The sequence below is a fragment of the Carassius gibelio genome, chromosome A22, assembly GCF_023724105.1.
Source record: "Carassius gibelio isolate Cgi1373 ecotype wild population from Czech Republic chromosome A22, carGib1.2-hapl.c, whole genome shotgun sequence".
Classification (NCBI taxonomy): Eukaryota; Metazoa; Chordata; class Actinopteri; order Cypriniformes; family Cyprinidae; genus Carassius; species Carassius gibelio.
This window is the reverse complement of record NC_068392.1, coordinates 3,973,685-3,996,600: the sequence shown is the minus strand read 5'-3', so window position 1 is coordinate 3,996,600 and position 22,916 is coordinate 3,973,685. Positions and strand designations below refer to the sequence as shown.

General features: G+C 37.2%; 2 protein-coding genes and 1 long non-coding RNA gene across 6 annotated transcripts in view; all 3 read left to right on the top strand.

Annotated features, from left to right (window-relative positions):
- The window catches only part of LOC127942859 (uncharacterized), a 226,010-nt gene that overhangs the window by 47,260 nt on the left and 155,834 nt on the right, over positions 1 to 22,916 (top strand). The window lies entirely within an intron of this gene.
- Positions 1 to 22,916, top strand: part of LOC127942875 (natural killer cell receptor 2B4) — a 71,913-nt gene that overhangs the window by 34,719 nt on the left and 14,278 nt on the right. The gene's annotated exons all lie outside the window — the stretch shown is intronic.
- On the top strand, positions 16,421 to 19,962 carry LOC127942903 (uncharacterized). The gene is made up of 4 exons (XR_008149473.1): positions 16,421 to 16,545; positions 17,194 to 17,211; positions 17,652 to 17,746; positions 18,332 to 19,962. It is a non-coding gene; the product is annotated as an uncharacterized LOC127942903 (long non-coding RNA).

The window sequence follows — 22,916 nt, the reverse complement described above, 5'->3', positions numbered from 1 at the left end:
AAACAACCTCAAATTAAAACATCATTTGACGTTGATCTGTAGTTAGTTTTGGTTGTGGCATTAACTAACCAAAATCCAACGTCGAGCCAACGTCTCAAGCCAATGTCACACTGACATCAAAAACTGATGTTTAGTCGTCAGGTATGGCAACCATAATCCAACGTTTTCTAGACGTCATTATGGCAACGTCCAAACAACGTCAAATTAAAACATCATTTGACGTTGATCTGTAGTTAGTTTTAGGTTGTGGCATTAACTAACCAAAATCCAACGTCGAGCCAACGCCTCAAGCCAACGTCACATTGACATCAAATACTGATATTAAGTCGTCAGGTATGGCAACCAAAATCCAACGTTTTCTAGACGTCCTAATGGCAACGTCCAAACAACGTCAAATTAAAACATCATTTGACGTTGATCTGTAGTTAGTTTTAGGTTGTGGCATTAACTAACCAAAATCCAACGTCGAGCCAACGCCTCAAGCCAACGTCACATTGACATCAAATACTGATATTAAGTCGTCAGGTATGGCAACCAAAATCCAACGTTTTCTAGACGTCCTAATGGCAACGTCCAAACAACGTCAAATTAAAACATCATTTGACGTTGATCTGTAGTTAGTTTTGGTTGTGGCATTAACTAACCAAAATCCAACGTCGAGCCAACGTCTCAATCCAATGTCACACTGACATCAAAAACTGATCTTAAGTCGTCAGGTATGGCAACCAAAATCCAACGTTTTCTAGACGTCATAACGGCAACGTCGAAACAACGTCAAATTAAAACATCATTTGACGTTGATCTGTAGTTATTTTTAGGTTGTGGCATTAACTAACCAAAATCCAACGTCGAGCCAACGTCTCAAGCCAACGTCACACTGACATCAAATACTGATATTAAGATGTCAGGTATGGCAACCAAAATCCAACGTTATCTAGACGTCATAATGGCAACGTCCAAACAACGTCAAATTAAAACATAATTTGACGTTGATCTGTAGTTTTTTTTAGGTTGTGGCATTAACTAACCTAAACCCAACGTCGAGCCAACGTCTCAAGCCAACATCACATTGACATCAAATACTGATGTTTAGTCGTCAGGTATGGGAACCATAATCCAAAGTTTTCTAGACGTCATAATGGCAACGTCCAAACAACGTCAAATTAAAACATCATTTGACGTTGATTTGTAGTTAGTTTTAGGTTGTGGCATTAACTAACCAAAATCCAACGTCGAGCCAACATCTCAAGCCAATGTCACACTGACATCAAATACTGATCTTAAGTCGTCAGGTATGGCAACCAAAATCCAACGTTTTCTAGACGTCATAACGGCAACGTCGAAACAACGTCAAATTAAAACAACATTTGACGTTGATCTGTAGTTAGTTTTAGGTTGTGGCATTAACCAACCAAAATCCAAAGTTTTTTAGACGTCATAATGGCAACATCCAAACAACGTCAAATTAAAACATCATTTGACGTTGATCTGTAGTTAGTTTTAGGTTGTGGCATTAACTAACCAAAATCCAACGTCGAGCCAACGCCTCAAGCCAACGTCACATTGACATCAAATACTGATATTAAGTCGTCAGGTATGGCAACCAAAATCCAACGTTTTCTAGACGTCCTAATGGCAACGTCCAAACAACGTCAAATTAAAACATCATTTGACGTTGATCTGTAGTTAGTTTTGGTTGTGGCATTAACTAACCAAAATCCAACGTCGAGCCAACGTCTCAATCCAATGTCACACTGACATCAAAAACTGATCTTAAGTCGTCAGGTATGGCAACCAAAATCCAACGTTTTCTAGACGTCATAACGGCAACGTCGAAACAACGTCAAATTAAAACATCATTTGACGTTGATCTGTAGTTATTTTTAGGTTGTGGCATTAACTAACCAAAATCCAACGTCGAGCCAACGTCTCAAGCCAACGTCACACTGACATCAAATACTGATATTAAGATGTCAGGTATGGCAACCAAAATCCAACGTTATCTAGACGTCATAATGGCAACGTCCAAACAACGTCAAATTAAAACATAATTTGACGTTGATCTGTAGTTTTTTTTAGGTTGTGGCATTAACTAACCTAAACCCAACGTCGAGCCAACGTCTCAAGCCAACATCACATTGACATCAAATACTGATGTTTAGTCGTCAGGTATGGCAACCAAAATCCAACGTTTTCTAGACGTCATAACGGCAACGTCGAAACAACGTCAAATTAAAACATCATTTGACGTTGATCTGTAGTTAGTTTTAGGTTGTGGCATTAACCAACCAAAATCCAAAGTTTTTTAGACGTCATAATGGCAACATCCAAACAACGTCAAATTAAAACATCATTTGACGTTGATCTGTAGTTAGTTTTAGGTTGTGGCATTAACTAACCAAAATCCAACGTCGAGCCAACGTCTTAAGCCAATGTCACATTGACATCAAAAACTGATGTTTAGTCGTCAGGTATGGCAACCGAAATCCAACGTTTTCTAGCAGTCATAATGGCAACGTCCAAACAACGTCAAATAAAAACATCATTTGACGTTGCTCTGTAGTTAGTTTTAGGTTGTGGCATTAACTAACTAAAATCCAACGTCGAGCCAACGTCTCAAGCAAACGTCACACTGACATCAAATACTGATATTAAGTCGTCAGATATGGCAACCACAATCCAAAATTTTCTAGACGTCATAATTGCAACGTCCAAACAACGTCAAATTAAAACATCATTTGACGTTGATCTGTAGTTAGTTTTAGGTTGTGGCATTAACTAACCAAAATCCAACGTCGAGCCAACGTCTCAAGCCAATGTCACACTGACATCAAATACTGATATTAAGATGTCAGGTATGGCAACCAAAATCCAACGTTTTCTAGCAGTCATAATGGCAACGTCCAAACAACGTCAAATTAAAACATCATCTGACGTTGATCTGTAGTTAGTTTTAGGTTGTGGCATTAACTAACTAAAATCCAACGTCGAGCCAACGTCTCAAGCCAACGTCACACTGACATCAAATACTGATATGAAGTCGTCAGGTATGGCAACCAAAATCCAACATTTTCTAGACGTCATAATGGCAACGTCCAAACAACGTCAAATTAAAACATAATTTGACGTTGATCTGTAGTTAGTTTTAGGTTGTGGCATTAACTAACCAAAATCCAACGTCGAGCCAACGTCTCAAGCCAATGTCACACTGACATCAAAAACTGATGTTTAGTCGTCAGGTATGGCAACCAAAATCCAATGTTTTCTAGACGTCATAATGGCAACGTCCAAACAACGTCAAATTAAAACATCATTTGACGTTGATCTGTAGTTAGTTTTAGGATGTGGCATTAACTAACCAAAATCCAACGTCTAGCCAACGTCTCAAGCCAATGTCACACTGACATCAAATACTGATTTTAAGTCGTCAGTTATGGCAACCAAAATCCAACGTTTTCTAGACGTCATAATGGCAACGTCCAAACAACGTCAATTTAAAACATCATTTGACGTTGATCTGTAGTTAGTTTTAGGTTGTGGCATTAACTAACCAAAATCCAACGTCTAGCCAACGTCTCAAGCCAATGTCACACTGACATCAAATACTGATTTTCAGTCGTCAGGTATGGCAACCAAAATCCAACGTTTTCTAGACGTCATAATGGCAACGTCCAAACAACGTCAAGTTAAAACATCATTTGACGTGGATCTGTAGTTAGTTGTAGGTTGTGACATTAACTAACCAAAATCCAACGTCGAGCCAACGTCTCAAGCCAACGTCACATTTACATCAAATACTGATATTAAGTCGTCAGGTATGGCAACCACAATCCAAAATTTTCTAGACATCATAATTGCAACATCCAAACAACGTCAAATTAAAACATCATTTGACGTTGATCTGTAGTTAGTTTTAGGTTGTGGCATTAACTAACCAAAATCCAACATCAAGACAATGTCTCAAGCCAACGTCAGATTGACATCAAATAATGATATTTAGTCGTCAGGTATGGCAACCAAAATCCAACGTCTACAAAGCATCATAATGGCAACGTCCAAACAACGTAAAATTAAAACATTGTTTGACTTTGATCTTTAGTTTGTTTTTAGGTTGTGTTGTGATATTAACTAACCTATACCCAACGTCAAGCCAACGTCTCAGGCCAACGTCACATTGACATCAAATACTGATATTTAGTCGTCAGGTATGGCAACCATAATCCAACGTTTTCTAGACGTCATAATGGCAACGTCCACACAACTTCCAATTAAAACATCATTTGATGTTGATCTGTAGTTAGTTTTAGGTTGTGGCATTAACTAACCAAAATCCAACGTCTAGCCAATGTCTCAAGCCAACGTCAGATTGACATCAAAAACTGATATTAAGTTGTCAGGTATGGTAACCAAAATCCAACGTTTTCTAGACGTCATAATGGCAACGTCCAAACAACGTCAAATTAAAACATCATTTGACGTTGATCTGTAGTTAGTTTTAGGTTGTGGCATTAACTAACCAAAATCCAACGTCTAGCCAACGTCTCAAGCCAATGTCACACTGACATCAAATACTGATTTTCAGTCGTCAGGTATGGCAACCAAAATCCAACGTTTTCTAGACGTCATAATGGCAACGTCCAAACAACGTCAAGTTAAAACATCATTTGACGTGGATCTGTAGTTAGTTGTAGGTTGTGACATTAACTAACCAAAATCCAACGTCGAGCCAACGTCTCAAGCCAACGTCACACTTACATCAAATACTGATATTAAGTCGTCAGGTATGGCAACCACAATCCAAAATTTTCTAGACGTCATAATTGCAACATCCAAACAACGTCAAATTAAAACATCATTTGACGTTGATCTGTAGTTAGTTTTAGGTTGTGGCATTAACTAACCAAAATCCAACATCAAGACAATGTCTCAAGCCAACGTCAGATTGACATCAAATAATGATATTTAGTCGTCAGGTATGGCAACCAAAATCCAACGTCTACAAAGCATCATAATGGCAACGTCCAAACAACGTAAAATTAAAACATTGTTTGACTTTGATCTTTAGTTTGTTTTTAGGTTGTGTTGTGATATTAACAAACCTATACCCAACGTCAAGCCAACGTCTCAGGCCAACGTCACATTGACATCAAATACTGATATTTAGTCGTCAGGTATGGCAACCATAATCCAACGTTTTTTAGACGTCATAATGGCAACGTCCACACAACGTCCAATTAAAACATCATTTGATGTTGATCTGTAGTTAGTTTTAGGTTGTGGCATTAACTAACCAAAATCCAACGTCTAGCCAATGTCTCAAGCCAACGTCAGATTGACATCAAAAACTGATATTAAGTTGTCAGGTATGGTAACCCAAATCCAACGTTTTCTAGACGTCATAATGGCAACGTCCAAATAACGTCAAATTAAAACATCATTTGACGTTGATCTGTAGTTAGTTTTAAGTTGTGGCATTAACCAACCAAAATCCAGCGTCAAGACAACGTCTCAAGCCAACGTCAGATTGACATCAAATACTGATATTTAGTCGCCAGGTATGGCAACCAAAATCCAACGTTTTCTAGGAGTCATAATGGCAACGTCCAAACAACGTCAAATTAAAACATCATTTGACGTGGATCTGTAGTTAGTTTTAGGTTGTGGCATTAACTAACCAAAATGCAACGTCGAGCCAATGTCTCAAGCTAACGTCACACTGACATCAAATACTTATATTAGGTCGTCATGTATGGCAACCAAAATCCAACGTTTTCTAGACGTCATAATGGCAACGTCCAAACAACGTCAAATTAAAAAATCATTTGACGTTGATCTGTAGTTAGTTTTAGGTTGTGGCATTAACTAACCAAAATCCAACATCAAGACAATGTCTCAAGCCAACGTCAGATTGACATCAAATACTGATATTTAGTCGTCAGGTATGGCAACCAAAATCCAACTTCTACAAAGCATCATAATGGCAACGTCCAAACAACGTAAAATTAAAACATTGTTTGACTTTGATCTTTAGTTTGTTTTTAGGTTGTGTTGTGATATTAACTAACCTAAACCCAACGTCAAGCCAACGTCTCAGGCCAACGTCACATTGACATCAAATACTGATATTTAGTCGTCAGGTATGGCAACCATAATCCAACGTTTTCTAGACGTCATAATGGCAACGTCCACACAACGTCCAATTAAAACATCATTTGATGTTGATCTGTAGTTAGTTTTAGGTTGTGGCATTAACTAACCAAAATCCAACGTCTAGCCAATGTCTCAAGCCAACGTCACATTGACATCAAAAACTGATAATAAGTTGTCAGGTATGGCAACCAAAATCCAACGTCTTCAAGACATCATAATGTTAACGTCCAAACAACATTAAACTTTGATCTTTAGTTTGTTTTTAGGTTGTGACATTAACTAACCTAAACCCAACATTGAGCCAACGTCTCAGGCCAACGTCACATTGACATCAAATACTGATATTAAGTCGGCAGGTATGGCAACCAAAAGTCATAATGTTAAAGTCCAAACAACGTCAAATTATAACGTCATTTGACTTTGATCTTTAGTTCGTTTTTAGGTTGTGACATTAACTAACCTAAACCTAACATCGAGCCAACGTATCAGGCCAACGTCCCCAACATCGAGCCAACGTCTCAGGCCAACGTCACATTGACATCAAATACTGATATTAAGTCGTCAGGTATGGCAACCATAATCTAATTTTTTCTAGACGTCATTATGACAACGTCCCAACAACGTCAAATTAAAACATGATTTGACGTTGATCTGTAGTTAATTTTAGGTTGTGGCATTAACTAACCAAAATCCACCGTCGTGCCAACGTCTCAAGCCAACGTCACATTGACATCAAAAACTGATGTTTAGTCGTCAGGTATGGCAACCATAATCCAACGTTTCCTAGACGTCATAATGGCAACGTCCACACAACGTCAAATTAAAACATCATTTGATGTGGATCTGTAGTTAGTTTTATGTTGTGGCATTAACCAACCAAAATCCAGCGTCAAGACAACGTCTCAAGCCAACGTCAGATTGACATCAAATACTGATATTTAGTCGCCAGGTATGGCAACCAAAAGTCATAATGTTAATGTCCAAACAACGTCAAATTAAAACATAATTTGACGTTGATCTGTAGTTAGTTTTAGGTTGTGGCATTAACTAACCAAAATCCAACGTCGAGCCAACGTCTCAAGCCAATGTCACACTGACATCAAAAACTGATGTTTAGTCGTCAGGTATGGCAACCAAAATCCAATGTTTTCTAGACGTCATAATGGCAACGTCCAAACAACGTCAAATTAAAACATCATTTGACGTTGATCTGTAGTTAGTTTTAGGATGTGGCATTAACTAACCAAAATCCAACGTCTAGCCAACGTCTCAAGCCAATGTCACACTGACATCAAATACTGATTTTAAGTCGTCAGTTATGGCAACCAAAATCCAACGTTTTCTAGACGTCATAATGGCAACGTCCAAACAACGTCAATTTAAAACATCATTTGACGTTGATCTGTAGTTAGTTTTAGGTTGTGGCATTAACTAACCAAAATCCAACGTCTAGCCAACGTCTCAAGCCAATGTCACACTGACATCAAATACTGATTTTCAGTCGTCAGGTATGGCAACCAAAATCCAACGTTTTCTAGACGTCATAATGGCAACGTCCAAACAACGTCAAGTTAAAACATCATTTGACGTGGATCTGTAGTTAGTTGTAGGTTGTGACATTAACTAACCAAAATCCAACGTCGAGCCAACGTCTCAAGCCAACGTCACATTTACATCAAATACTGATATTAAGTCGTCAGGTATGGCAACCACAATCCAAAATTTTCTAGACATCATAATTGCAACATCCAAACAACGTCAAATTAAAACATCATTTGACGTTGATCTGTAGTTAGTTTTAGGTTGTGGCATTAACTAACCAAAATCCAACATCAAGACAATGTCTCAAGCCAACGTCAGATTGACATCAAATAATGATATTTAGTCGTCAGGTATGGCAACCAAAATCCAACGTCTACAAAGCATCATAATGGCAACGTCCAAACAACGTAAAATTAAAACATTGTTTGACTTTGATCTTTAGTTTGTTTTTAGGTTGTGTTGTGATATTAACTAACCTATACCCAACGTCAAGCCAACGTCTCAGGCCAACGTCACATTGACATCAAATACTGATATTTAGTCGTCAGGTATGGCAACCATAATCCAACGTTTTCTAGACGTCATAATGGCAACGTCCACACAACTTCCAATTAAAACATCATTTGATGTTGATCTGTAGTTAGTTTTAGGTTGTGGCATTAACTAACCAAAATCCAACGTCTAGCCAATGTCTCAAGCCAACGTCAGATTGACATCAAAAACTGATATTAAGTTGTCAGGTATGGTAACCAAAATCCAACGTTTTCTAGACGTCATAATGGCAACGTCCAAACAACGTCAAATTAAAACATCATTTGACGTTGATCTGTAGTTAGTTTTAGGTTGTGGCATTAACTAACCAAAATCCAACGTCTAGCCAACGTCTCAAGCCAATGTCACACTGACATCAAATACTGATTTTCAGTCGTCAGGTATGGCAACCAAAATCCAACGTTTTCTAGACGTCATAATGGCAACGTCCAAACAACGTCAAGTTAAAACATCATTTGACGTGGATCTGTAGTTAGTTGTAGGTTGTGACATTAACTAACCAAAATCCAACGTCGAGCCAACGTCTCAAGCCAACGTCACACTTACATCAAATACTGATATTAAGTCGTCAGGTATGGCAACCACAATCCAAAATTTTCTAGACGTCATAATTGCAACATCCAAACAACGTCAAATTAAAAAATCATTTGACGTTGATCTGTAGTTAGTTTTAGGTTGTGGCATTAACTAACCAAAATCCAACATCAAGACAATGTCTCAAGCCAACGTCAGATTGACATCAAATAATGATATTTAGTCGTCAGGTATGGCAACCAAAATCCAACGTCTACAAAGCATCATAATGGCAACGTCCAAACAACGTAAAATTAAAACATTGTTTGACTTTGATCTTTAGTTTGTTTTTAGGTTGTGTTGTGATATTAACAAACCTATACCCAACGTCAAGCCAACGTCTCAGGCCAACGTCACATTGACATCAAATACTGATATTTAGTCGTCAGGTATGGCAACCATAATCCAACGTTTTTTAGACGTCATAATGGCAACGTCCACACAACGTCCAATTAAAACATCATTTGATGTTGATCTGTAGTTAGTTTTAGGTTGTGGCATTAACTAACCAAAATCCAACGTCTAGCCAATGTCTCAAGCCAACGTCAGATTGACATCAAAAACTGATATTAAGTTGTCAGGTATGGTAACCCAAATCCAACGTTTTCTAGACGTCATAATGGCAACGTCCAAATAACGTCAAATTAAAACATCATTTGACGTTGATCTGTAGTTAGTTTTAAGTTGTGGCATTAACCAACCAAAATCCAGCGTCAAGACAACGTCTCAAGCCAACGTCAGATTGACATCAAATACTGATATTTAGTCGCCAGGTATGGCAACCAAAAGTCATAATGTTAATGTCCAAACAATGTCAAATTCTAACGTCATTTGACTTTGATCTTTAGTTTGTTTTTAGGTTGTGACATTAACTAACCAAAATCCAACGTCGAGCCAACGTCAGACTGACATCAAATACTGATATTAAGTCGTCATGTATGGCAACCAACATCCAACGTTTTCTAGACGTCATAATGGCAACGTCCAAACAACGTCAAATTAAAATATCATTTGACGTTGATCTGTAGTTAGTTTTAGGTTGTGGCATTAACTAACTAAAATCCAACGTCGAGCCAACGTCTCAAGCCAACGTCACATTGACATCAAATACTGATATTTAGTCGTCAGGTATGGCAACCATAATCCAACGTTTTCTAGACGTCATAATGGCAACGTCCACACAACGTCCAATTAAAACATCATTTGATGTTGATCTGTAGTTAGTTTTAGGTTGTGGCATTAACTAACCAAAATCCAACGTCTAGCCAATGTCTCAAGCCAACGTCACATTGACATCAAAAACTGATATTAAGTTGTCAGGTATGGTAACCAAAATCCAACGTTTTCTAGACGTCATAATGGCAACGTCCAAACAACGTCAAATTAAAATATCATTTGACGTTGATCTGTAGTTAGTTTTAAGTTGTGGCATTAACCAACCAAAATCCAGCGTCAAGACAACGTCTCAAGCCAACGTCAGATTGACAACAAATACTGATATTTAGTCGCCAGGTATGACAACCAAAAGTCATAATGTTAATGTCCAAACAACGTCAAATTCTAACGTCATTTGACTTTGATCTGTAGTTAGTTTTAGGTTGTGGCATTAACTAAATAAAATCCAACGTCGAGCCAACGTCTCAAGCCAACGTCACACTGACATCAAATACTGATATTAAGTCGTCAGGTATGGCAACCAAAATCCAACATTTTCTAGACGTCATAATGGCAACGTCCAAACAACGTAAAATTAAAACATAATTTGACGTTGATCTGTAGTTAGTTTTAAGGTTGTGACATTAACTAACCAAAATCCACCGTCGAGCCAACATCTCAAGCCAATGTCACATTGACATCAAAAACTGATGTTTAGACGTCAGGTATGGCAACCAAAATCCAACGTTTTCTAGGAGTCATAATGGCAACGTCCAAACAACGTCAAATTAAAACATCATTTGACGTGGATCTGTAGTTAGTTTTAGGTTGTGGCATTAACTAACCAAAATGCAACGTCGAGCCAATGTCTCAAGCTAACGTCACACTGACATCAAATACTTATATTAGGTCGTCATGTATGGCAACCAAAATCCAACGTTTTCTAGACGTCATAATGGCAACGTCCAAACAACGTCAAATTAAAAAATCATTTGACGTTGATCTGTAGTTAGTTTTAGGTTGTGGCATTAACTAACCAAAATCCAACATCAAGACAATGTCTCAAGCCAACGTCAGATTGACATCAAATACTGATATTTAGTCGTCAGGTATGGCAACCAAAATCCAACTTCTACAAAGCATCATAATGGCAACGTCCAAACAACGTAAAATTAAAACATCGTTTGACTTTGATCTTTAGTTTGTTTTTAGGTTGTGTTGTGATATTAACTAACCTAAACCCAACGTCAAGCCAACGTCTCAGGCCAACGTCACATTGACATCAAATACTGATATTTAGTCGTCAGGTATGGCAACCATAATCCAACGTTTTCTAGACGTCATAATGGCAACGTCCACACAACGTCCAATTAAAACATCATTTGATGTTGATCTGTAGTTAGTTTTAGGTTGTGGCATTAACTAACCAAAATCCAACGTCTAGCCAATGTCTCAAGCCAACGTCACATTGACATCAAAAACTGATAATAAGTTGTCAGGTATGGCAACCAAAATCCAACGTCTTCAAGACATCATAATGTTAACGTCCAAACAACATTAAACTTTGATCTTTAGTTTGTTTTTAGGTTGTGACATTAACTAACCTAAACCCAACATTGAGCCAACGTCTCAGGCCAACGTCACATTGACATCAAATACTGATATTAAGTCGGCAGGTATGGCAACCAAAAGTCATAATGTTAAAGTCCAAACAACGTCAAATTATAACGTCATTTGACTTTGATCTTTAGTTCGTTTTTAGGTTGTGACATTAACTAACCTAAACCTAACATCGAGCCAACGTATCAGGCCAACGTCCCCAACATCGAGCCAACGTCTCAGGCCAACGTCACATTGACATCAAATACTGATATTAAGTCGTCAGGTATGGCAACCATAATCCAATTTTTTCTAGACGTCATTATGACAACGTCCCAACAACGTCAAATTAAAACATGATTTGACGTTGATCTGTAGTTAATTTTAGGTTGTGGCATTAACTAACCAAAATCCACCGTCGTGCCAACGTCTCAAGCCAACGTCACATTGACATCAAAAACTGATGTTTAGTCGTCAGGTATGGCAACCATAATCCAACGTTTCCTAGACGTCATAATGGCAACGTCCACACAACGTCAAATTAAAACATCATTTGATGTGGATCTGTAGTTAGTTTTATGTTGTGGCATTAACCAACCAAAATCCAGCGTCAAGACAACGTCTCAAGCCAACGTCAGATTGACATCAAATACTGATATTTAGTCGCCAGGTATGGCAACCAAAAGTCATAATGTTAATGTCCAAACAACGTCAAATTCTAACATCATTTGACGTTAATCTGTAGTTAGTTTTAGGTTGTGGCATTAACTAACCAAAATCCAACGTCGAGCCAACGTCTCAAGCCAATGTCACACTGACATCAAAAACTGATGTTTAGTCGTCAGGTATGGCAAACATAATCCAACGTTTTCTAGACGTCATAATGGCAACGTCCACACAACGTCAAATTAAAACATTATTTGATGTTGATCTGTAGTTAGTTTTATGTTGTGGCATTAACTAACCAAAATCCAACGTCGAGCCAACGTCTTAAGCCAACGTCAGATTGACATCAAATACTGATATTTAGTCGCCAGGTATGGCAACCAAAAGTCATAATGTTAATGTCCAAACAACGTCAAATTCTAACATCATTTGACGTTAATCTGTAGTTAGTTTTAGGTTGTGGCATTAACTAACCAAAATCCAACGTCGAGCCAACGTCTCAAGCCAATGTCACACTGACATCAAATACTGATATTTAGTCGTCAGATATGGCAACCAAAATCCAAGCTCTTCTAGACGTCATTATGGCAATGTCCACACAACGTCAAATTAAAACATAATTTGATGTTGATATGTAGTTAGTTTTAGGTTGTGGCATTAACTAACCAAAATCCAACGTCTAGCCAATGTCTCAAGCCAGCGTCACATTGACATCAAAGACTGATGTTTAGTCGTCAGGTATGGTAACCATAATCCAATGTCTTCTAGACGTCATAATGGTAATGTCCACACAACGTCAAATTAAAACATCATTTGATGTTGATCTGTAGTTCGTTTTAGTTTGTGGCATTAACTAACCAAAATCCAACATCAAGACAGCGTCTCAAGCCAACATCAGATTGACATCAAACACTGATATTTAGTCGTCAGGTATGGCAACCAAAATCCAACGTCTTCAAGACGTCATAATGTTAATGTCGAAACAACGTCAAATTATAACGCCATATGACTTTGATCTTTAGTTTGTTTTTAGGTTGTGACATTAACTAACCTAAACCCAATGTCGAGCCAACGTCTCAGGCCAACGTCACATTGACATCAAATACTGATATTAAGTCGTCAGGTATGGCAACCATAATCCAACGTTTTCTAGACGTCATAATGGCAACGTCCACACAACTTCAAATTAAAACATCATTTGATGTTTATCTGTAGTTAGTTTTAGGTTGTGGTATTAGCAAATCAAAATCCAACGTCGAGTCAACCTCTTAAACCAACGTCAGATTGACATCAAATACTGATATTTAGTCATCAGGTATGGCAACCATAATCCAGTGTTTTCAAGGCGTCATAATGGTAACATCCAAACAACGTCAAATTATAACATCAATTTATTTTATTTTTTTAATTGTTATTTAATATAGTGGTTTCACTTTATTGTTATGGTTCATTTTGAAATTTATGTTGTTGCGTTGTTGCACCTACAGTCGTGGCCAAAAATATCAGCACCCTTGGTAAATATGATCAAAGAAGGGTGTGAAAATTCATCTGCTTTAATCGTTTTGCACTTTTATATAAAAAATTCACAAAAATGTATCCTTTCATTGGATAATAAGAATTTAAAACAGGGGGAAATATCATTATGAAATAAATGTTTTTTTTTTTTCTAATACACATTGGCCACAATTAATGGCACCCTTTTATTCAGTACTTTTTGAAACCTCCATTTGCCAGATTAACAGGTCTATTTTTTTTTTCTATAATGCCTGATGAGGTTAGAGAACACCTGACAAGAGATCAGAGACCATTCTTTCATCCAGAATCACTCCAGACCCTTTAGATTCCCAGCTCCATGTTGGTGCTTCTTCAGTTCACTCCTCCCATGTTCTGTAAGGTTCAGGTCAGAGGACTGGAATGGCTATAGCAGAAGCTTGGTTTTGAGCTCAGTGACCCATTTCTGTGTTGTTTTCGAGGTTTGTGTTTGGATTATTGTATGGTTGAAAGATCAAAACATGGACCATTATAAGATTTCTAACAGTCACTTACTGATTTTTTATCTGTTGGTATTTGATAGAATCCATGATGCCATGTTTCTAAACAAGATGTCTAGGGCCTCCAGCAGAAATATAGGCCCAGAAAAAAACAAATACAGCAGTATATTTCATTGTGCACATGGGTTACTTTTTTCTCTCTGTGTTCACCTAACCCATCTTGAGTGTTTGCTGCTAAAAAAATATCATTTTTTTGGTTTCATCTGATCATAGAAGCCATTCACATTTAAAGTTCCAGTCTTGGCTGATAACTGAATTATGCTTTAGTTTGTTTTTGAATGAGCTAGGATAATTTTTCTTGTAACCCTCCCAAACAACATGTGTTGATGTAGGTTCTGTTTGACTTTTTTTAAAAGGTTTTCTGAACCAGAGACTCTGCTATTTGCTGCAGTTCTCCAGCTGTGACCTTTGGCGAGTCTTTAGCTACTCAAACTCTCCTTCTCACCACACATTAGGACGATATAGACAAGTCCTCTTCCAAGCAGTTTTGTAACATTTTATGTTGATTGGAGATTCTTAATTATTGCCCTGATGGTGGAAATGGGAATTTTCACTGCTCTAGCTCTTTTCTTAAAGCCACTTCACCAATTTGTTAAGCTCAATTATCTCAATTATCACATCAGAAATACATTCTTTGGTTTTTCTCATTGTGATGAATGATTAAGGGAATTTGGGCTTTGTTTTCCCTCCTCTTTATATTTCTGTGAAACAGGTAGCCATAGCCATAGCTGGATAATTTCATGTTTATAATCAAGCTTGAGTGCTCAAAATTGTGAATTTGAATGGGAATATACTTCAGAGATATTTTACTCATAAAAATTTCTAGGGGGGCCAATAATTGTGTCCAATGAGCATTTGAGAAAAAATTTTCATTTCTTATTATCCGATTAAAGGATACATTTTTGTGAATATTTTTTTAAATAAAATATCAAAAGGATTAACAATGAATTTTCACAACCTTCTTTGGTCACTTTTACAAAGGGTGCCAGTATTTTGGGCCACGACTGTACCTGCTTTCATTAGAGTGTTAGAATAAGTTGATGTACTTGCAAAGTTACTTGTAGTCAGTCAAACATATTCTGGGAGAGCATCAGAATTAGAAATTAAGCAGACAGTCTATTAGTACTATAATGAGAGTTAGTTGACATGTAAGTGCAATACTTATATTGTCAATAGAATATTCAAAAGGGACTATGAAAATAAAGTGTTATGACTTTAATTTGACCCATGACCATTCATGAACCATAACAGTTTATATAAATTGATATCCAATCTGTCACAGTTTTCTGTCTTTCTGTCACAGTCTTATGTCTTTCTGTCACAGTCTTCTGTGAGTGTTGTGTTTGTTTGGTGCCATGTGCTTTTGTCCTGTCTCTTTTCTGACCCCGCCCCACCTTGTCACCTCAACGTCTTGTAAGTGTTACTGGTTCTCGTGTTTTTTTGCATCTTGGTTTTGTTTTTGCCGTGTTGGCTTTTTTGTTCTTAGACTCCAGAGGGTTAAAGTTAATCTTCCCTGCATTTGGACCCAGACCCTGTTCTTTCTTTGCTGGCCCGTGACACAATCTTGTTTGCAATATAATGCAATTCAAACACTCTCAAACATGTTAAGACATATTTAGGAGGATCAAAACAGTATTGCTTACTTAATTCTGGGCTGGAAACATTGTTTATCAAAACATAAACTTGTTGATCTTTGTGTTGGAAAGTAAAGTGAGTGCATGCAGACAATGCAAGCATTACTGTTTATTGTACAGTCTTATAATTATGCAATATAAATGTCTAATTCCTTTGCTATAATTTAGTCTGTTCTTATATATGTTTTTTTTTAAATATATAAAATAATTGATCAGATTGATTGCTGCTTCTTACTTGCATTTTTCATATTTAAAGTACATTCTAGTTAAAAATTTAAAATTACAAATTTCATATTTAAATGGTGATCTCATCCATCAATGATGAATATGCTTAAACTTTTTCTGTGTATGGATTTTGTGAATAAGCAATAATACAAGTTAATTTAAAGTATATTATTGTTTATTTTATTTGGATTTTTATTATTATTATGATTATTATTTGTATTTTTTTTTTTTTTTTGCCACCCCCCCCCCCCCCCCCCCCCATAATCCCACGCCCAAACATAATGCAACACGGTGACATCGCGCTATTGCGCCATTTTGCGACTACTTGGCGGTCTTTTTTGGATCGGCAGGCATCAGTTTATCAGGCGGCCTGCGGTGCACTTACAGCTCAAACTGTGGTGAGTATATCTGGATATTAGATCATGTATAACGTAAAAGTGTTTATGCCCCCCTATATAATGATATTACTTGTAATACGTATCAAATACATCGAAGTGTTTTAGCTGCAAGACCGATGGGTAGAGATAATTAATTAAAAAATGGTAACGTTAACTGTTATATCCCTGAAATAAAAACGCCTGAGTCATTAAAGCCATCTAACTGTTAGCGCTGAAAAACAGTTCAAATAAAGTTTAAACTTGAGACATATGTTTTTAATTATTATATTATTATTATTATTGTTTCGAATAATTTAACGTTAAGCTTTTCATCATGAAATTTGTTCGATTTTTTTTTCTTCAATTGTGTCATGCGAATTAGTTATACAGGTGTTTATAGTAACTTAATATTCTGCTGTGTTTAATAAATTTTGGATCTCCTTTAGCTGTCAGATTTCTACACACGATGTAAAGAGGCTCCTTTTTTATTTATTTTAAGCAAAAACAGCCTTTTCTTCTACAAGCTCTAGTTTTATATTTGGGGTTCAAGTTTATCACTAAGGTATAGTATTTAATATAGTGTGAATTTAGGGGCTATACTATATGAGGTTATAACTTTTGTTTTGTTTTTGCTTTGTTTTGCATTTATCTCTTTGCCATGTTCTGAAGAAGCCATATTGTTGTAAGGTATGTTTTTTTGTTCATTTATAAAAGAGCCGCTAGAACAATCTGCTTTAATATATTACATTAATTAGATTAAAATATTAATAGATTGAAGGTAGTTAATCTGATTCTTCTGGTTTTCTTGTGTGCTCTTCTGTTATCCTATAATTTTGCACTTTACAGTTGCTAGCAAGGAGAAAATGAATGAAATTAATATTTACAGGCCAAGTTGTTGAAATAGTGTTGGTTTTACATTTTGAAATTGCACAATATCAGTTGTTTGCAATAAGATAAAAACCTGCCAGTTTGGGTGAGCCTATGACTTTTAATCTAGTACCAACTGGAGGACCTGTATGATATCTGCATTATACTAGATATGATGAACACGTAACAGAAACTATAACACCTGCCTCATAATGTGTCGTGTATAATTAATTATTTGGGCATTACTCTTGTATCCACAGGTTGATGAAAAATGAGGTCATGGCCTGTTTCAGTATGAAGTGGGGGAAGGGGAAGCTTGCTTTCACCAAGATCAATCTGTACACTGTTGTCACAGGTAAAACAAAATTAACATATAATACAAATATTAGCATAATATCATTGTGACATTCAGCGTTGTTTAGTTTCTGTTTTAGTTGGTTTAGTGAAAACCAGTAACCTCGTATTGTAGGTACTCATCTGTCACACAGAAATCACACAAACTTCCATATATACACTTCTTATTGATTGGCAGGTCATTCCTGTTGCCAGCCTATCTTTATTGTTCAGAACTCTAACAATTGTTTTTGCATTTAATGTATTAGACATTAAATGTTAATTTACCTTAAGACACTCTGCAAAAAAATACTGCAATGTGTCTTTGTTGTCATGGTTTTCTTTTGCTAGATTGTCTGCTTAGTGTTTGTCAATTGCATCACAAGCTGAAATATATTTTGATGACTTATAGCATGTAATTTACATTCATGGCTCTTAAAGCTAGGGTAGATTTTTATTTTTTTCTAAGAAACCAAATCAATAGTGTAAGTGGTCTAAATGTATTCTGTGGAAGGCATAAAAAAGTGGTTAATGATTACATTCAGTGATTACTATAGTGCATCATATCCTATACTTACACATTTTCTTATTCAAATATTTCTTACAGAGAGTGTCCAGAAAACATCAAAAGAGACGGGGCAAATACTGCAGCAGCCACTGCCTTTTGTTTAAAATATGCCCCAGCAGAGCCGTCGCAAGGAGGGTGAGAGGCCCTGTGCAAAGTTGATGTGCGAGGCCCTCTACAATTTTGCGTGTGTGTGTGTGGTGGGGGAGGTTGCTGTAGCAAGGCAAGGCAAGTTTATTTATATAGCAAATTTCGAACAAAATGGTAATTCAAAGTGCTTTACATAAAATTAAGTAAAATAATCATGAAGAACAAAACTAAAACAAGCAATTTTAAAACTTTGGAAATTATTTAAAAATTGACTTGAATTTAAAACAGTTAGAAATAGAAAATGATCTTACAGTTAATACATAAAATACAGTGCAATCAGGTCGGACATCGCACAGTGCTCATTCAATAAATGCACAGCTAAACAGATGAGTTTTGAGTCTAGATTTAAATGTGACTAGTGTTTTAGCACATCTGATCTCTTCTGGAGGCTGATTCTGGAAGCAATGTATTTTGGTCCTAGGTCTTTGAGTGACTTCTAGACAAGTAGAAGTACTTTAAAATCAATCTTAAATGTAACTGGAAGTTAATGAGGACTGGTGTGATATGCTCAGATGTTCTAGTCAGAATCCTGGCAGCAGCGTTCTGGATGAGCTGCAGCTGTCTAATGGTCTTTTTGGGAAGGCCGGTGTGGAGCCTATTACAATAGTCCACCCTGCTGGTGATAAAGCATGAACAAGTTTCTCCAAGTCTTGGCTGGAAACAAAACATCTAATTCTTGCAATGTTTTTTAAATGATAGTATGCTGATTTAGTTACTGCTTTGACATGACTACTGAAACTAAGGTCTGTCTCCAGAATCACACCACATTTCCTGTCTTGATTTTTAGTTGTTAGACCCCTAGAGTCAAAGTATGCATTCACCTTAAAAACTTCATCTTTGTTTCCAAATGCAATGACTTCAGTTTTTTCCTTGTTTAACTGAAGAAAGTTCTGGCACATCCAGCTATTAATTTCATCAATGCATTGGCAGAGGGAGTCAGTGGGGCTGTATTCATTTGGAGATAAGGCTAGGTAAATCTGGGTATCATCAGCATAGCTGTAATAGGCAATTAGGTTCTTTCTCATTATTTTACTTAGAGGAAGCATATACAGGCTAAACAAGAGCGGTGCAAGAATTGAACCTTGTGGGTCTCCACATATCATGGATGTCTACTTAGACTTATGCTCTCCTAGACTCACATAATGATCGCTCCTTTTTAAGTATGACCTGAACCATTTGAGTACCATCCCAGAAAGCCCGACCCAGTTTTCCAGTCTCTCTAGTAGTATGTTATGATCGACAGTGTCAAACGCAGCACTGAGATCTAGCAATACCAGCACTGATATATTGCCAGAGTCACAATTTAAGTTAATATCATTTATTATCTTAATGAGTGCTGTCTCTGTGCTGTGATGCGGTCTGAAACCAGATGTTTAAGTATTTATTCAGCTGATTAAAAACTACCTTTTCTATAATTTTGCCTATAAAAGTAAGATTAGATATTGGTCTATAATTGCTCAAAATGGTGTTATCAAGATTGCTCTTTTTCAGGAGGGGCTTAACAACTGCAGTTTTCAGGGAGTTTGGAAAAGTCCTAGGGCTGCACTATTAATTGCATGCAATTGTCATGCATGTCTCGTCAGTAAAGCTGGTTCTGTGATTAGCGGTGATTAGCGGTTGATGTCAATAACCTGCTTTCAAATGGAGCCGCACTTAATAGACAGAGCCGTAGTTCGCTGACAAGCTACGCAATATCACGTTCATAACCGCATGAGATTCTTCTGCGATTTTGAACGCAATAATGCACCACTTGTCAGCAAACTACGGCTCTGGTTATTAAGTGCGGCTACATTTGAAAGCATATCCTTCTGACAGAGACAGTTCTAGAGTAAGTGGTAGCAGAGATCAATATATCAAAGAAAATACAGAAGTGATCAGATAGTACTACGTCCTTAATAACAATGAATGAAATGTTTAGAGCCCTACTGATGATTACATCTAGAGTGTGTCCACCTTTGTGTGGGTCCATGCACATGCTGAATCAAGTCAAAGGTATTTAGAACTGTTATCATTTGTTTTGTAGTTTTGTTTTCTGCATTGTCTATGTGAAAATTAAAATCCCCTGCATTAGCAAAACAGTCAAACTCTGAGGAAATCATTGATAACATTTCTGTTACCTCAACAAATGCTGAAGAGTATTTTGGAGGCCTGTAAATAATAATAAAAAGAATGTGTTGAGCACCTTTTAGCACAATCCCTAAATATTCAAAAGACAAGTCATGACCAAATGACACTTGTTTGCATTGATAGACATCTTTAAAAAAGCAGCTCCACCTCCACCTCTCCTAACAGTCCTGCAAACACTCATGGAAGTGAAGTTAGGAAGGACTGCTTCATTGAGGACTGATTTAGTGAGCGAATGTTTAAAGATGCTAACTTGATGGCAGTGCTTTATGTCATTACATCAGTTTTAGTTTGATGCATATTAGATGAGTTTGGCCTTCGGCTTAAGATGGCCTTAAACTTTCTGTCACATGATAAAAGTGAAATTGAGAAAGCTACAGGCACACTGGGTTCCCACTTGTTCTTTAAACATTTGTGAATGTTGCGGTTATAATAGCAGGGACCCGACACATATCACTGAGAGCTTCTATCAGTTGTTTTTGGTTTGATGTTTTGGGACCCTGCTGTTTTCTTGTTGACATTTGCGGGCTTGCAGCGAATGAGTGAGAGAGTTTAGTCCAAGCATACACCAATTCTACCATTTTCAGTGAAAAGCACAGAAGTGGAGATGCTGGAGAGAGGAATAATGTGTCTGGTGAGATGGGTTGTGTCTCTGGTGTTTCTTGTGGCTGTGATATGTTGTCTTGGCTTCCCCGGCTGTCTTCAAGAAAGTCATCCTTGAGTACTGAGTCTTGTATCTGTTTTGATACATCACAGTCTGTCTGTGAGGAGCTCTGAGGGCAGGTCTCTTCCGGGATGGTGTCCATCAGCAGTGCTTTTTGTGGCTGCATGGTGTTATCAGTTGGGAGTGGTCCACTGATGAACGACTGAACTTGGAGTCTTCAAAGTGTTTGAAAGAGTTCACTGAAGTCCTTCTTAAGGATGTTTGACTGCTTTTTGAGAGTATCATTCTTCCCCACATGGATTGATAATTAGATTTGTAGTCTTGTGCTTCATTTTCTGAAGTTCCTTGTTCACATAGGAGACCGTTGCTTGAGGAAGGCAGCATGTTATTGTAGTCCTGCTACGGATGTTTCTGATAATAGAGTCACCCACTATCAGTGTCCTAGGCTCGGCTACGCTCTGAGCTGAATGTCACTGTCTGTTAGTAACGGTGTTAGCTGCTAATCACATTTGGGGATTCCTCACCCGCATTCATTAATTTTTCAAATCTGTTTTCAAGATGTATAGTGGGAGGTAGAATACTGGTATTTACAAGCCTTGTCATAGTTGAATCTGGGGTAGAGAAAGCTACGGCAGCAATACGAGAAACTCATGACAATCTGATGTCTTGTGTTCCTCTGGGTCTTGCACCCTGTTTGTGCCATCGATTAGTGTGATGATCCGTTTCGGCATGTTCCTCTACACTTGGTACAAACTGTTGAGATTCAGAAGATTCATGGGACTCACCGGCTGTATGCTGAGAGGGTCCATGACGACAGTCTGCTGAGTGTTTCGCCTGTTTTGGAAGTCCAGCAAGTAACTTTGTTTCAAGAATCACAATTCTTTGTAGAAGTTTGCAGCAGTTCATGCAACAAGTAGATCCAACAGGAGGCATTTTCTCTCTCTTCCATTTGAATGTAGGCAGTTGTTTTCCCATCTCCAGAATGTAAGCTGCTGGCAGTGGGAGGCAAAGTCTTCTTTTGTAGTATTATTCCAGTCAAAAAAAGTTTTTAGTTTTAGCGTTTGTGCCAAAAATATTTTGTTTGAGCACTGTGCTGATCTGCTGAAGTAAAAAATCGTAGAAAAATCTGAGAAAAGTACAGAAATAATAAGCGAAGTGCAGAACAGTAGGCTAGAACGTCCGAACGGTAGCAAAGCCAGAACCGCAACAAACTCAACTTTAACATGCATCTGTTCGATTGTGATGCCTTGCTCACTGACATGCTTGCGCACAAATCATGGCCACACACTAGCTCATAAGGATCTACAATCATAATTATAATAAGTTAATAAGAATGCTTAAATTAGTTCTAGGCTTGTAGACAGTTATATATGAAGAGTTCAGATGGAAAGAGCGATCCAATATTTTCTCATCTTCCTATGTTTATGTTCAGTATTTCACTTTATTGGGAAAGAAAAGAAACTGTTTATTGCTATTAAAGTGAAATTAAACGGTACTAGGTTTTTGCAGCTGAATTTTACATCTAAAATCAATTTGCACTATTTGAAAATAATATTTTCTTTTAAAATGTGCACTCTCACTCTTATTCGTATGTTTAATAGTCGAAAACGCAAATGTCTATTGTCACATTTATTTTATGTTTTACATGAATCATTAACCTATCGCATTTTTTCAATTCAAAAGGGCAAA